Consider the following 16,331-nt stretch of genomic DNA (forward strand, 5'->3'; position numbering starts at 1 on the left):
ATGACACAGAACCTTTTTTGAAATCTGGAAGCAAGGCTATATATATATATATATATATATATATATATATATATATATAGTAATGCCTCCAATATAAAATAAATATATAGTGATACCTCCAGTATAATAGAAATATATAGTAATGCCCCCAATTTAATAACGATATATATTAATGCCTCCATTATAACAGGAAAATACAGCCACTGTCGCACTCCCAGTAACCCTGACAAAGTGGAAGGAGCTGTCATGCTGCCAAGCACCATGGTCTTGTTGCTTTGTGGCACTTTATAATTGTGGTAATGACAAAGTGTGTAGCAGGTGGTACTGCATACCAGCTGCCAAATTCTTAAAGGTACTCCGTACCCAAGCGTACCGCGTACTTGCACCGCTGCTCGTCCTCCTTTTTATACTGCTCTCTTGTCCTAGAGGGCACAGTGTTTATTTCCACTCAGGTTGTAAGGTACTTTACCTCAGAGCCAGTCTCATGCCCATTCTAGTCCCTAATACAGTCTATATAGCTCCTGGCACCATACTATCCCCTCTCCCATTATCTCAAAATGGATGTATATTCATATATTCCTAAGCAGAGGAATATGAGTCCAATTGCACATATGTTTTAAAGATGATATAGCCTCCTCTTACTCCACAGGGGTTCAAATATTCATAGGTAAATTCATGTATTATATACAATATATTACAGTCCGCAACCTTTAGTATAGCATGAAATATATGATCACATTCTTCCCCTGGTGATCTGGATCATAATCTTCTGTTTCGTTATCACACAGATCACCACTTGTGCATTTAACATTAACATTTTACAATGAGATGTTAATAAAATTTCAATGACATATGATCACTGGGTCATCTTTATAACCAAAATAGGGCCAACTATTCACCACACGAGCCGGCCCTAGACATAGGCAAACTAGGCAAATGCCTAGGACATTTGGTATGCCTAGGGGCACAAGCAGTTTCTGCTGATTAAAATGATATGTAGCATGCCTATATTCTGTGTATTACTGCGGCTGTATCTACATACTAAATGCTGCGTTACAGTGTATTCCTGGAAATCACTTTAATGTAGCATTTCGTATGCAGATACAGCCACAGTCGCACACAGAATATAGGAATACTGCATATCATTTTAGTCAGAAGAAGCTGCTTGTGCATCCTAGCCACAAAGCAATGCAAATAAGACAAAAAGGTGCCCGACGTTAGCAGAGCTGCCAGCTGACTCACGCCAGGCATCTCCTGCTGCATGGCATATTGAGGCAAGATGTATGAGGACACATCTGTATCCAAGCAGAGGCAGAGGCCACAGTGTTAGCAGCCATGTGAGTGCTGTGTGCGGGGGGGTTGGTGGTGCAGTAGTGTTCGGCATATGTGTAAGGGGCATTATTGTGTGATTTAACGTGAATAAGGGACAATATTGCATGATAAAATGTGAATAAAGTTGCACTACTGTGTGGCGTAATTTGAATTGGGAGTGCTATTGTGTGGCTATGCCGCTTCCTAGCAAGAACACACCTCTTTTTGAGCTGTGCGCCGAAATGCGCATTGTTTCTATTTAAAATACAGAGGGTAGGAGAACTAAAATTAGGATTACTATGGGTGAGGGGTGATGGTGCTGGGAAAGGGGTGCAGGGTCAGAGGCAAAACTAGCGGTGGTGCTATGGGGCACCAGCCAAATCTTGCCTAGGGCATCATATTGGTGTGGGCTGGCTCTGCACCACACAAGGGTGTATCATGAGTGGCTACCTAGCCTATCATAGGTAAGAATCATGGGCGGCCTATGTAGGCGTTGTGTTTGAGTGTGGTTAGTTTCTTCCCAAGATACAGATGTTGCAGTCTCAGACCTAGGAATTGAAGGAGTTGACAATACATCAGGTGTGGGAGATTGGCTATTCTTATCACTGGCACAGTCCCATTTACCACAATCAGAATTTACAACTTCTCCTTCCTGTAGCAATCATCTGTTGTTCAATAGTTTGTAGTCTCACTTTGGTTTGGCATGTCATTTTGAAATGCATTAATGTAAAAATATCCCATCTCAACGTCAGTGAATTCAGTTGGTGTGTATTCACCTAATGAGTGGTCTGGATGAGCTGAATCTACTTTATTAAGGGTCACTGATTCTGCTGGGTCTTCTTCCACTTTAGTAACATCTGGAAAAGAGATATCCTGTCCAATAGGTAGCAAATGTTGTCGATGGTAAGTAAGTAGAGGTCCAGTTCCACTCTCAGGAGTAAGTTGATACACCGGACTATCAGGTAGCTTTTTCACTATTCGGTAAGGAGTCTCTGCCATCTACTAGCAATCTTTTGATGATGTGGAAATCCTAATCGTTCGAGTAGTAATCTATCACCTGGTAACAAAACATGTTCAGTTACTTTTTGTTTTATAATCTCTTATTCTTTTCACCTTGTTTCTGGGATGCTTTGATGGCAATCTCAAAAGCTTCATTAACTTCCTTTCTCAATCGTTTAACATACAGTACTGTGTGTGTGTGAAGTTTATGTTATGGTAGTAGGGGAAGTGTCTAGGCATATATCGATTGGCAAACGTGCTTCTCTCCCAAACATAAGTACATATGGGGAATACCCAGTGGCGTCGTTTTTGGTACAATTATATGCATGGACAAGATGGCATATGTAGCATTTCCATTGTATCTCTTGCTTATTTTCCAGAGTCCCAAGCATAGTCCTATCAGGCTGGGGATCTCCTTACGTGATTCTTTATATCGCAACAGGCACAAAATTAATTAATAAGATTACTTTCAAAGTCGCCGCCCTGATCTGTATGTTTTCTGGAAGGTAATCCATAATGAATGAATGAAAAACTTCTTCCAAAGGGTCTTGGCTACAGTAATGGCTCTCTGATCAGGAGTGACAAAAGCTTGGGCATATCGGGTGAAGTGATCAGTCACTATTAAGATATTGCTCTCCTGTCCATTAGGTCCTTGCGATGATAGAAAGTCCATGCACACAAGTTCTAGCAGTCCGGAGCTACTCAGATTCACTAGTGAAGCACATGCATTGGAAGAGTTTTATGTAAAATGCAGTTCCGACAGTTGTTACAGTATTTGTCTATATCAGTGTTTATCAAGGGCCAATACACTCGTTTGGCAATCAGAGCTTGTGTTTTGTCATACCCTAAATGTACATGTTGATCATGCAGTGACTTTAAGATCATCAGTATATACACAGCAGGCAGAACAAGTTGTACCTTTATTTCTCCATTAGGCTTTGTTTTTCTGTACAATATTTCCTGTCTGAACACTAATTTATTTTTCTGCCGTAGTTAAATTTTACCTTGGTTGGAAATTCCAATTAAGTCAGAAGCAATGTAACCATTCTGCCAATACTGCATCACTAAAGCCAAATGAGGATCACGCTGTTGTTCTGTTCTCAGTTGCTCTTTGGTGATCAGCGGTAAATCATTGAGTTCAGCTTGAGTTATCCAGCAATACATTAACGGTAGCGCTGACCCAGATGCTCCTAGCACATTTGCTGCTCCCTTGGATGGATTGTTCAGTAGTAATGTCTGATGAAAGGGGCTGCGTATTGCAGGAGCAGGCACCTCCACCCATTCATCATTAGTGCTGTCTGTAGGAGGATGTTGTAGTCTTGATAATACATCAGCATCAACGTAATGAATCCCAGACTTATACTTTAGAGTGAAATTGTAATTGGATAAGGCAGCCAACCAGCGGTGACCTGTAGCATCTAGTTTATCTGTGGTATTAATATAGGTAAGAGGGTTGTTGTATGGAGCAACGTTTACAATTCACACCGACAAATAACCAGGGAACTTGTCTACTACTGCCCACTTAAGGGCCAAGAATTCAAGTTTGTGTACGACATATTTCTTTTCGCTTTTGGACAATCCTATACTGACATAGGCTATTGGTTTACATTGATTGTGCTGACGCTGGTATATTCCCTGACCCACAAAGGTGAGATCAGTGAATGGTTGAGCTATTTTGGAATAGTGAGGAACAAAACGACGATAATAGCCACAGTAACCAAGAAAAGAGCGCAGATCCTTTAAATTCAAAAGACGGCGTCTACCTTGTCAGTATGGTTGAAATTCCTTCTCGACTTACCACATGTCCTAAGTACTTTACGGTGGTTTGGCACAGTCTACATTTGTCTATGCAGAATTTTAACCCTTGCTGACTTAATCGGTCCAGCACTTTTAACAAGCGGGCATTACATTCATCCAAGGTTTTTCCAAATATGATGACATCATCTACATAGACCAGTACTTCTCTGTAACACATGTCTCCCACAGTCTGCTCCATGGTACGTTGCAAAGTGGTGAGAGCTCCTTTTATTCATTGAGGCATCTTGATAAATTCTAAAAATCCAATGGGACAGATGAATGCAGCCTTAGCCCGGACGTCCGGATGCATTGGAATTTGGTAATGACCACAGAGTAAATCAAGAACTGAAAACCATTTGCTTCCCTGTAGGCAATCTAATGCCTCTTCCACTTTTGGAACAGTTTACTGATCCACTATGGTGCAATTTTTCAGGGTTCTATAGTCAAAGCACAAACGTATGTCCCCATTCTTTTTCCTGGTTACTACTATGGGTGATGCATAAGGACTTTCAGAATCTGCAATGACGTGATTTTCCAACAGATATTTTAAATGCTTCCTAACGTCTGCAGTTGATGACAGCATCTGCAAAAGAAGCAAACTATATGTAAACATTTGGAGTCCATCTATCACTTTAATTGTATACGCAGATTACAAATTGGAGAAAAAAAAAGAGGAAGACTATGGGGTGTGTCCCTCTAGTGAAGCATGGTCAAAGTCGGCAGGAGCTAGTCGTCTAGACCGTTCTCTGAAAGGACTATCATCCTGAAGTTTAATCCGATATTCGACTCCCTGTGCTATGCCTAATTCCCAATCTCCAAGGGAAAATATCTGTTCACGAAGAATAAATTGTTGTATCAACTGGGTTTTTTCTTCCTCTGTGATATCACTACCTTGGAAACATTCAGTAATTTTATTTATGAAGGAATAATTCTCTGTAAGGGGAAGTCACTTTATGCTGCTCTGTCGACATGGATGTAGCATCGGTCTCTTGCATAACATGGGAATTGAGAGAGTCAACAGCTATAGGAAGAGTCTGACTTCTTTCTTGATTTAAGCACCACTCGGATAGAATCTTAAATAGGCTAGAGTTAGTCCCTACAATGACTGTCACAACTCCTTGGTCTGAGTGAGAATCAGGGCAAACTAAAGATAGAAAGGGAAGAGGATCATGATAGCCTGTTGAATCCCTTGGAAATTCAATCACATACCCCAGATAAGGGTATTTTTGATCACTTAAACCCCATATTACCAACCCATCAAAGGGCATTACAGGGAGGTGAGACAAATATGGTGCACTGTTGCTGTACTAACTTTGAGCCCAACGTGTTATCGCTAGCTTCTATGAGCCTGTGTGTGTGAAAGGGGTCTATTATGTTATATCGACGCTTGGGATCCCAGCACCCAGCATACCAGCGCCGGGATCCCATGCGTCGGCAGCTGGGCGAGAGCAAAAGAGCCCCTTGTGGGCTGGCTGCGCTCGCCGCGCTGTGGGCACGGTGGCGCGCCATGCTATTTATTCTCTCACCAGGGGTCGTGGACACCCCAAGAGGGAGAATAGTAGTAGGAATGCCGCCTGTCGGGATCCCGGCATCGGTATGGTGAGTGCTGGGATCCCGACAGCCAGCATATCGATTGCCTCCCGTGTGAAAGGGTGATATTTTGCCCATTCCTTGATGCACTTGAAGCAAAACTTGTGAAAACACGGGTTTAGGTGGGAGACATTATCAAACTTATCCAGGCATATGGGACATTTTGAGTCAGGAGACACATCTGCTGGTGGTCCATGGCTCTGCAATCTACTTGTCCCAGCTGCTGGTGAAGAGTCAAATTCCACTTTGGAGTCATCTGCAGTTGATGACAGCATCTGCAAAACAAGTAAACTATATGTAAACATTTGGAGTCCATTTATCACTTTAATTGTATACGCAGATTACAAATTGGGGAAAAAAAGAAGAATATAGGGTGTGTCCCTCTAGTGTAGTATGGTGATAACATGTATATTTAACATTTATTTTAATCCATCTGGATCTCGTCTAGTCTAGATATTATATCCTTGTTCTAAGATAGTGTAATGGTTAACATTACTGCCTCACAGCACTGAGGTCATGGGTTCGATTTCCACCATGACCCTAACTGTGTGGAGTTTGTATATTCTCCCCGTACTTGCGTGGGTTTCCTCCGGGTACTCCGGTTTCCTCCCACAATCCAAAAATATACTGGTAGGTTAATTGGCTCTGAACAAAATTAACCCTAGCGTGAATGTGTGTGCATGTACATGTGGTAGGGAATATAGATTGTAAGCTCCACTGGGGCAGGGACTGATGTGAATGGGCAAATATTCTCTGTAAAGTGCTGCGGAATATGTGTGAACTATATAAGTAACTATTATAGTGATGTGCACCGGAAATTTTTCGGGTTTTGTGTTTTGGTTTTGGATTCGGTTCTGTCGAAGTCAGAAAAATGTCTTAATGCACACTGCCATATTTGCACCGCACACTGGTCCGTGCTGCGCATGCGTACGCTCTCCCGTGGAAGCGCATACCCGCAATAGCGTGCACTCGCACGCGCAGTATGCGCATTTACGGTAGAGTTTATGTGATCGTAGCGTGCGACTCATTCGTTACAAATATTCACAATTAATGTATTTCATAGATCATGTTCCCCTCAATAGTTTCTGTAAGTTTGGTTTAGATAGAATGTCCCTGAGCGGAGGAATCCCTCTTTGTATTGCACGAAGGGTCTAACAGGAGTCATACAGCAGTGTTTGATACCCATCGGAAGAGTATTTAATTAGCAATATTCCGGTGTTGGTTTGGAGCGTATTAATCGCTCGTGCGAATAGTTATGGACATAAGAAGTTTATGTCCATTTCTATGATTTGCACATACTCAGGTATGCGGCGGGAAACCCAGTTCCCCACCCACCTGAGCTGTTGGAAATCAGCACAGCCCACCTGTATGAATCAACCTATGACCTTTGGTTACAGTACAGGGCCGAATTCCTGTGTCCAATAAACTGTAGGATTGTAGGGACTAGGAGATTGCATTGTGTGTGGGGCATAAATAGGCAGACCGACCACATCCAGCTCTCACTCTCTCATCAACGGTTATCTGCTGATAATCGGGAGCTGGATATCGAGGCGCTGGCGATCATACCCTTTGTGCGTAAGTTCTCTCCGTAATCATTGTCTTTCTGTGAGCCAATTCCTCTCTCTCTCTCTGTGTCTATCTCTCTCTCTCTCTATTTTCTCTTTTCTCTCATATCTCCCCTAGACTAAACTTTATAGTATTGTATTGTATTGTGTTAGACCAGGATAGTATTGTAGTTTATCCCTTAGTTAGGTGTTTGGTTAGGAAGTCTTTGTTATATTGTAGTGTATCATTTGTACTGTGTTACTCTTTTACAAGTATACTAGATATAATACAGATAATAGGCTTTGGAACCCTAAATCAGTATTTGTGTATTTACTATAGTGTTAAGTGTTCATTTGAGCGTCGGTGACGCTCAAACAGCTTTGTAGGTAGTCAGGTTACACAAGGTTGCATTTACACCCTGTACTCACATTAAGGTATTCTGTGTGTTTCATTGGTATAAGGTTTAATATCAAGGTAAAGTGTTGTAAGCGTCTGCATCGCTGGTGACCTCCTCGTGGTCTCTAGCGTACACTACGTAACAGCGAATCTTTCCCCTAGACTTAACCAATAACGTGTCCTGTGATCACTGGGCCGCGAGCGAACGTGACGCTTGAGCGTCTCGCCTACGGCTGAGCGATCGCTACGCAGATAGCGTACCATTACGGTACTTCTTAAGTAAACAGCGTACAGTGTTCTTAGCTTCATAAGGGTTGGTTATACGACAAAGGAATTTAGCATTGTCAATTGCGGGCTCGCCCGGTCCTTTTCACATCTGCACTAGGTAGATCAGCAGACTTTATCCCCCAGCAAAAGGGTGGGAGGTTGTCTCGCAGTTGCTGACGGGATAAGCGTCTGCTTCGCTTAGGTAAAGAGTGCTGAAGGAACCCGGTAACCGGAAGTAAGAACAAAACGCTTGTGTCTTTTTAAAACTGTTTATTTTTTTCTTTTGTCTTGCATACGCACGCATATATACCTGCATTTCTTTTCACTTGTGTATTTCATTTTTCGTATATCACTATTCCTGTTTGCCACATTTTTATAGTTGATAGAAAGGGCTAAAAGGAGATTTGCTGTTATTTAATAATAGAGGTAATAGTTAAAGTATAGAACAACACACGGCTTGTCCGAGAGACGAGGCAGCCAGTGTGCAGTGTGGATTGCGGTAGATGATCAGGGATCATCTACATTGATAAAATATATATTGTGTTACGGTGGATCCTTTGCATTGCGTACACGTGTCGCTAACAAAGACTAGCGTACGCAATCCAAAAGGCAGACGCACGCAGCGTACATTACGCAACGTAGCGTCTGGTTACGCCCACGTAGCTCAAGTTGTGATAAAGTTGGATTTTAGCGCAAAGCGATAATTAACGCACAGCGATAAATAACGCGAAGCGGTAAATAACGCAAATCTATTTTTGGAAAATCTGAAATTTAGTTTAACAGATCCTGCTCCTAATTGGTAACACACTTGGCCTGAAGACAATTTCTGCGCAGAAATAGATATAGAAACAAAAGTGTACATGTGTTGAGTGAGTGTGTTTTGTATACAAAAGTTTATACAATTTTAAAGGTGGAACCAAAAGGAAAGTCGGGTACTCGTAAAGGGACATACGTGTAAGTGACATATACGGTGGCTAGGGAGGCATCCCTGGTTAAATAATATTTGAGCATTAGAGTATAGCGGACCATAAGGTAACAAGACCAGGAGGTCATAAGGTAAAAAGGTCCGCTATAAAAGTCCAGTGGCACAACGCCTGGGGTGTTGGTGCAGAACCCATATAGGCCATACAAGCTCTGGTTGAAGGAATCGCAGCCGGAAACATCGATTCCATTAATCTTTCAGTACATGACAAATAGTGCTCGCGTACTGAACGATTGGACCGCACGTAATTGTGTGCAGTAGTTAGTAATCTGACCTCATACCATTAGAGAAAAGTGGTCACAAACGCTACTTGTACATTCTGACGTGATTTGTGTAATTTTTTATTTTTGGAAGGGAAGTTCGCTGGTCACTCAGGAACTATCTAACAACCCCAACTTTACTGGAAAGAGTAAGTGTCCTGCGGGTAACCCTCATATGTTCCAGTAAACTGAAGGTTCCATAGGGGCCCTGTATCGAGTACGCCAGCACCATATCGGTGTGATCAGGTCGTATTGGTCGAGGTGGGCGAGTGAGTGGGGTACTCGGTAAACCGCCACCGCCGGCCTACTGTGGAGTAATTTGGTTGTCTGTAAAGGCTTGCTGAAAACCTTGATACAGAAAATCCAAGGAGGACTAAGCAACACCTACAGACGATGGGGGCCAGTTGCTCAGGTAGGGGGCGATCAACCCAGGTTCAGGTTGATTCGGAGAACCGACCAGTCGGGTCGGCAAGATACATTATGTGTGAAAAATACGGTAGTCACACAGAGGTTTTATGTGATGAATGGGAGAGAATGACTGTACAAGACAGGGACAAGTTCCCAAGAATAGGTAGCTTCAGTCCAGATGTGTTACAAAATTTAAGGAGGAGGATATGTCTCGTAAAATCATCAAAGAGACGAATTCAGCATCATGATTACTTGCAGTTATGGCACCAGGAAGGTGAGATACAGAGAGGTTTGGCTCTGGCGGCGGGAACTGGGGCGGTCAGGAAGCTGATTGCCACAGCTCCTCCTCCACCATACATTGCAGGAGAGAGGTTGATTGCGGAGAGAAACGCACTGGGTTGTAAAACACAAACTCTTAGTAACCCTGTAAATGTAAATGATGTTAACCGAATAACTCATGCAAGTATTAACCCGTGCAAGTTGTACCCTGTTTTGAACCTTCCTCAGGAGTGTGAACAAGAAGACGATTCGGCAACAATTTCAGCTCTCTCTCTTGCGGCCACCATATCAGAGACCACAGTAGGCACAGCGACACCCACGAGATTAGTGAAAGCCCCTAGCGGAGGGATAGGTGAGGTCGTGTCAACGGGTAAGTACGGCACCATGCACTACACTGAAACCATTGTACCACAAGTTGTAGAATCTACACAGGAAGATGCTGTTAGAATTGCTCCTGTAAGGGTAATAGCAGTTCCCAATGGAAAAACAGATGTGTCTGGAGCCACTCCCCTAAGGAACATTGCCATGTACGCCCCATTTTCCAGAATGGAAATAAGAGCAATAGTGTCCGAATTTCCTGACCCCAGGAAAGACTTAGTTGCTAGCCAAAAATACATCAGGGATTTAGGTAACACTGTAGAGCCCAACAACAAGGATTGGCAGGTACTGCTAAGAGCTTGTTTACCTTCCAATGTCGACGCAACTCAGTTTTTAGCTGACTGTCAATTGGATAAAGATGTACCGCTTACAGACGTATACAATAAGGATAATGTAAAAAGGATAAATTTACAACTAAAGGAGTATTTCCCAGCCGTTGTTAAATGGAATAAAATATTTTCCATTAAGCAAAAAGAGTCCGAAACGGCAGCAGAATATTTCCACCGGGCACTAACAGAAATAGCAAAGTACACTGGTATAGAGGACATAAAGACCAACCCAAACCATCGGGAAGTAGCAGTGTCTGTACTGATGGATGGTTTGAAAGAAACATTAAAGACTAGGGTTCAGACCACGCAGCCATGCTGGCGAGGTCTGTCAGTGTCCACATTGAGAGAGGCTGCTGTTGATCATGACAAAAACATCACTAGGCACAGGGAGTCGCAAAGTGATAAGTTGATGTCAGTAAGTATACAGGCGCTGACCACAAGGCAGCCTGCGTATGTACCACCGAATCCTGTGGGTAAGGCAAGTATAATAACATGTTTTTCTTGTAACAAACCAGGACACTTTGCACGAGACTGTAGAGTAAGAAATGTACAAAGATCTTTTCAACCCCCTAGACAACAACACAACACACGACATTGGGAGCAGGGTCCACAGAGGCGGAGTTTTGAGCCACATACAGGGGAAACAAAAAGATATCCCCCGAACAGAGATTGGCATGCCTCTGGTAGTTCCCAGCTAACCCCCTCACAAATAGTTGCTGCCAATGGGATTCAGGGAGGTCAGCATACCCAATAGGGGTGTGGCCATACCTGTAATCTGCAACCAGTTAAATTGATTGCTAGTCTTGGAAGTGAACCAGAGATTGCAATCAATGTGGCTGGTAAAACTTTAAACTTTCTTGTAGACACAGGGGCGGCCAAGTCAGTGATAAATTCGACAGTGGGCATGAGAACCACTGGTAGGACAATTCCAGCCATGGGAGTAACAGGAGTAGTCCAGCACTACCCTGTTAGCAAACCAGCCGAGATTACAATAGGGCCTTTGCACACCAAGCATTCCTTTTTGCTGGCTGCATCGGCACCAACCAATCTCCTGGGAAGAGACTTACTATGTAAAATGGGTTGCGTCATCTATTGTACTCCTGAAGGTGTATTCTTGGACATCCCTGAGAATCACGCTCAGGAAGTACGAGACATGTTAGACTCCCCATCAAAATTAATGTCACACACCGTTATAACAAATAGGAACCCATCCCAGGTAGAAGAGATGACATCTCAGATACCAGAGTCACTTTGGACAAAAGATGGACAGGACACTGGATTAATGGCAAACGTAGCTCCAGTAGTAGTACAAGTAAAAGATGGTAGGATAGCTCCAAAAATCCCACAGTATCCTCTGAAGCCAGAGGTGGAGTTAGGAGTTTTTCCCGTAATAGAGCGCTTGCTACAACAGGGCATTCTAGTAAGAACGTCCAGCACAGCAAATAGTCCCATCTTCCCTGTTAAAAAGAGTGGGGGGAGGGGTTACAGGCTAGTGCAGGATCTAAGGGGGATTAACAAAATAGTCGAGAGTCAGTTCCCCGTAGTGCCTAATCCAGCTGTCATCCTAATGCAAATTCCTCCCACTGCCAAATTTTTCACTGTTATTGACCTCTGCTCCGCTTTCTTTTCGGTACCTCTGCACCCTGACAGCCAATATTTGTTTGCATTCACATACAGAGGAGTCCAATACACGTGGACTCGATTACCCCAAGGTTTCATAGATAGTCCAAGTATATTTTCTCAGGCTTTGCATGATTGTTTACAGTCTTTTCAACCAGAGAGTGGATCAGTATTGATACAGTATGTGGATGATTTACTGCTGTGTTCAGATTCACTGGAAGCTTCCCTGAAAGATACGAAACAGCTCCTGTTTCACCTTTCAGACACAGGTCACAAGGTTTCCAAAGACAAGTTGCAATTATGCCAGACTAAGGTAAAATATTTGGGACACTGTCTAACACAAGGACTGAGACACCTGACCGCTGATAGAATCCAAGCCATTAGAGACATGACACTGCCACAAACCCAGCAACAGATAAGGACGTTTTTAGGAATGTGTGGGTATTGCCGTAATTGGATCCCAGGGTTTTCCATATTGGCGTTACCTTTGCAGGAAATGGTCTCTTCAAACAAACCTGATCGGATTTCGCATACAGACGAATCCGAAACAGCATTTGAAAGACTCAAGCAATGCCTAACGCAGGCACCAGCACTAGGTATGCCAGACTATGGGAAACCCTTTGAACTATACGGAACAGAAAGTGCTGGGTGCGCAGCAGGTGTACTAACACAAAAACACGGTGATGCCAGCAGGCCAATTGCATACTACAGCGCGCAGCTAGACACGGTAGCGCGATCCCTCCCCACATGCTTGCGTAGTGTTGCGGCGATAGCATTGCTAGTGACGAAAAGCGAAGATGTCGTGCTAGGCCACAACCTCACAATCCATACGCCACATGCAGTATCTGCCTTATTGAATTCTGCCCAAACCAGACACGTCTCATCAGCCAGGTTTACGAGATGGGAATTGGCATTAATGGCCCCCGTAAACATCACCATAAGGAGATGCAGTGCATTAAACCCTGCAACATTTCTCCCAGGTGTGCCTGGACAGGCACAAAGGGTGGGAGGTGAGAGTGATGGGGAAGGAGGATTTAATGCAAAGGAAGATACACATGATTGTATGGAATATTTGACCCAAAATTTTACCGCAAGGCCTGACATCAGTGACAATCCACTAGAAGATGCAGAACTCACGTTCTACACGGACGGTAGTTGTCACAGACAGTCAGACTCGGGAGACTTGTGTACTGGATACGCAGTCGTAGATGACCAAGACACCATAGAAGCGGAACCGCTAGGCCCACCTCACTCAGCCCAGGTTGCTGAACTGGTCGCCCTAACCAGAGCATGTGAATTGGCTAAGGGAAAGTCTGCCAATATCTACACCGATTCTAGATACGCGTTCGGGGTAGTCCATGATTTCGGAGCCCTATGGCGGCTCAGAAATTTCATGACGGCAGCTGGCACACCGATAGCGCATGCAGCGTATATAAAAAGGCTTCTAACAGCGATACAGGAACCCGACAGAGTGGCTGTTATCAAATGTAAAGCACATACATATAGCCAAGACCCAGTATCCCTTGGTAACAGCCGAGCAGACGAAGCCGCAAAGCTTGCAGCTGCTACCCCCATACAGACAGACGCCACACAGTTGATGGTATTCAATACCATCAACACACAGAAGTTGTGTGAGATGCAGAATTTGTGTTCCACTCAGGAGAGAGCAGTCTGGAAGGCAAAGGGATATGGCCAGGAGTCCTCAGGGCTCTGGACGGATGGACATGGTAAACCAGTGGCCCCCAGGGCATACCTTCCATGTCTGGCTGAAGCAGCTCACGGGCTGACTCATCTAGGCAAGGAGGGGATGTGCAAATTGGTAAGAGCATACTGGTGTGCCCCAGGATTCTCCTCCCATGCTAGTAAAAGAGCAATGTCATGCCTTACCTATCTGAGAAAGAATATTGGAAAGGCAATACCTACAGAACCCTCCCATATCCCACCTGCCGGCGGCCCTTTCCAAGTAATACAAATTGACTTCATCCAATTACCCCCATGTAGAAATTTGAAGTATGTACTTGTTTGTATAGATGTTTTCTCGAATTGGGTCGAAGCTTTTCCAGCAGCTACAAACACTGCTATGTTTACAGCTAAGAAAATTGTGCAGGAATTTGTATGTAGATATGGTATCCCTAGAATCATTGAAAGTGATAGGGGTACCCATTTTACAGGTGATGTCTTCCAAGGAATGTGTAAGTTGATGGGTATTGATAGTAAGCTGCACACTCCGTACCGTCCACAGGCGAGCGCGAAGGTCGAAAGAGTGAACAGCACTATTAAAAATAAATTGAGTAAAGTAATGGCAGAGACAGGTTTGACGTGGCCAGAAGCTTTACCCATTGTTTTGTATAGCATCAGAACCACTCCCAGGTCCCCTCTTAATCTGTCTCCTTTTGAAATTCTGTTTGGTCGACAACCGCACGTCATGATTAACCCTCAGGATGATTTGAAATGTAACAATGAAGTAACTGTAAAGTACTTAATTAACATGAGTAAGCAGTTGAGGAGTCAAAATGATAATCTGAAGTTGGTGATTCCTGATTTACCAGATAGTAATTGTCATGACATTGAACCTGGGGATTATGTAATGATACGAAATTTTCTACGCTCAGGTTGTCTTATTGATAGATGGGAAGGACCATACCAGGTCTTATTGACTAGCACCACAGCATTGAAGGTTGCTGAGAGAGAGACTTGGGTCCATTCATCCCACTGCAAAAAGGTTGCTGACCCAGAGAAGTCCCGTGATAAGGAACAGACGGTAGAGGTTGTATCACTGGAGTGTCTGTTTCAGGAGGACTGAGGCGGCACCTGAGCCTTGAAGATCGAAAGCAGCTGTCGACTCCCCACTCCCTTTTATTGTTTTTCTCCACTTCCCATCCCTTCTCCCTTGATATTTCTTTTTCCCCTTTCTCATTCTTCTCCATTTCCTCCTCAAAGATGGACTTGCCCCAAGAGACTGTAATCCGGATTTTGATGTTGACCATGATGTTGACCAGAGCAGTCTGTTCCGGCGAGAGTACCATAGAGGTCGAGAGAGGTTCTGGAATGGGTTCCGATTATGATGATGGAGGTGTAGTTTTCCAAGATCAACCAATCCAACAAGCAAAGGCGAGTATCAGAAAACGATCCGATAGAAGAAATTGTGATGGATTGTTAGCTGAAGAAAATTGTATCTGTAGGCTTTGTGATAATCTGGTTGAAGATGGATGCATAAAGAAATGCCAATCTAGTTTTAATATCCATATGGACCGGCATCCATTGAGTGACTATCACTCTCTAGTGGGTAACGTATTAAACAAGACCGATTGTTGGGTATGCTCTCAAGTACCTCAGGGTCACAGCAAATCAGGGCTAGTACCATTTCCTTTAACGTTAGGGGAGGTACTTGAGCTAAGTGGTGGGAGACCGGTGGACCGGAGGTTTAACATCTCCAGCCCTCCTAGTTTGAAGCTCCACCAATACCATGTGGATAGGTCCCTCATATGTTTTAACATCTCCAATCCTAGAAAACCGGGAAATTGGGAAGTGTCATGGAGCAACCTTACCATGACCTTTTCACACAGAGCAGATAGAATGCCTACAGATACAGAGCTCGTACGCCACATAGCCAGTAGAGGAAAATCTTTTCGGTATCGATATACCTTAGGAAATAGGATTACTAAAGTTGGAGAGGTATCACCAGGATACTGTGCACATATCGTACAAACTGATACGTGCATTAGACAGATGGAAGAATTAGGGTCAGGAGATTTCACCTGGAAGGTTTGTAACATGGTCATGTCCTTCTCCGTCCCTTATGTTCTCCCCGATGATGCATATTTCATATGCGGGAGAAAGGCGTACAAGTGGCTTGCCCCAAACTCTGAAGGATTGTGTTATATTGGAAAAGTATTGCCTGAAGTGATGACTGTAACACATGACAAAATGAAAGACATACACCGTGGTGCCCAAGCTCCTTATACTCACACTCACTACGAACACCGAGTTAAAAGACACCTGTCAGAAAGGTTAGAGCATCCGGCCTCTGATCTTATCCATGAATCCACCGGGATTCAGGTTCTGGTAGCGTTAGATTTCACTCGTACCGCTCGAGGAGTGATGAATTATAAATACATTTCCGCACTCGCCAATTTGTTAGATAATATCACTGAAATGTATGATGACACG

At 43.7% G+C, this 16,331-nt stretch overlaps 2 long non-coding RNA genes across 7 annotated transcripts in view; both read right to left on the reverse strand.

The window, feature by feature from the left end:
- The window catches only part of LOC134899958 (uncharacterized), a 173,412-nt gene that overhangs the window by 17,047 nt on the left and 140,034 nt on the right, over nt 1-16,331 (reverse strand). The window lies entirely within an intron of this gene.
- On the reverse strand, nt 1,150-5,962 carry LOC134899979 (uncharacterized). 4 transcript variants are annotated; one of them, XR_010173525.1, is made up of 3 exons: nt 5,877-5,962; nt 3,315-4,690; nt 1,150-2,368 (listed from the first exon to the last, which is right to left on the reverse strand). It is a non-coding gene; the product is annotated as an uncharacterized LOC134899979 (long non-coding RNA). The 4 variants fall into 4 exon arrangements; XR_010173507.1 differs by having other exon boundaries at nt 5,858-5,946; XR_010173519.1 differs by having other exon boundaries at nt 5,829-5,909.

This window comes from Pseudophryne corroboree, chromosome 1 (genome assembly GCF_028390025.1).
Source record: "Pseudophryne corroboree isolate aPseCor3 chromosome 1, aPseCor3.hap2, whole genome shotgun sequence".
NCBI classification, from domain to species: Eukaryota; Metazoa; Chordata; class Amphibia; order Anura; family Myobatrachidae; genus Pseudophryne; species Pseudophryne corroboree.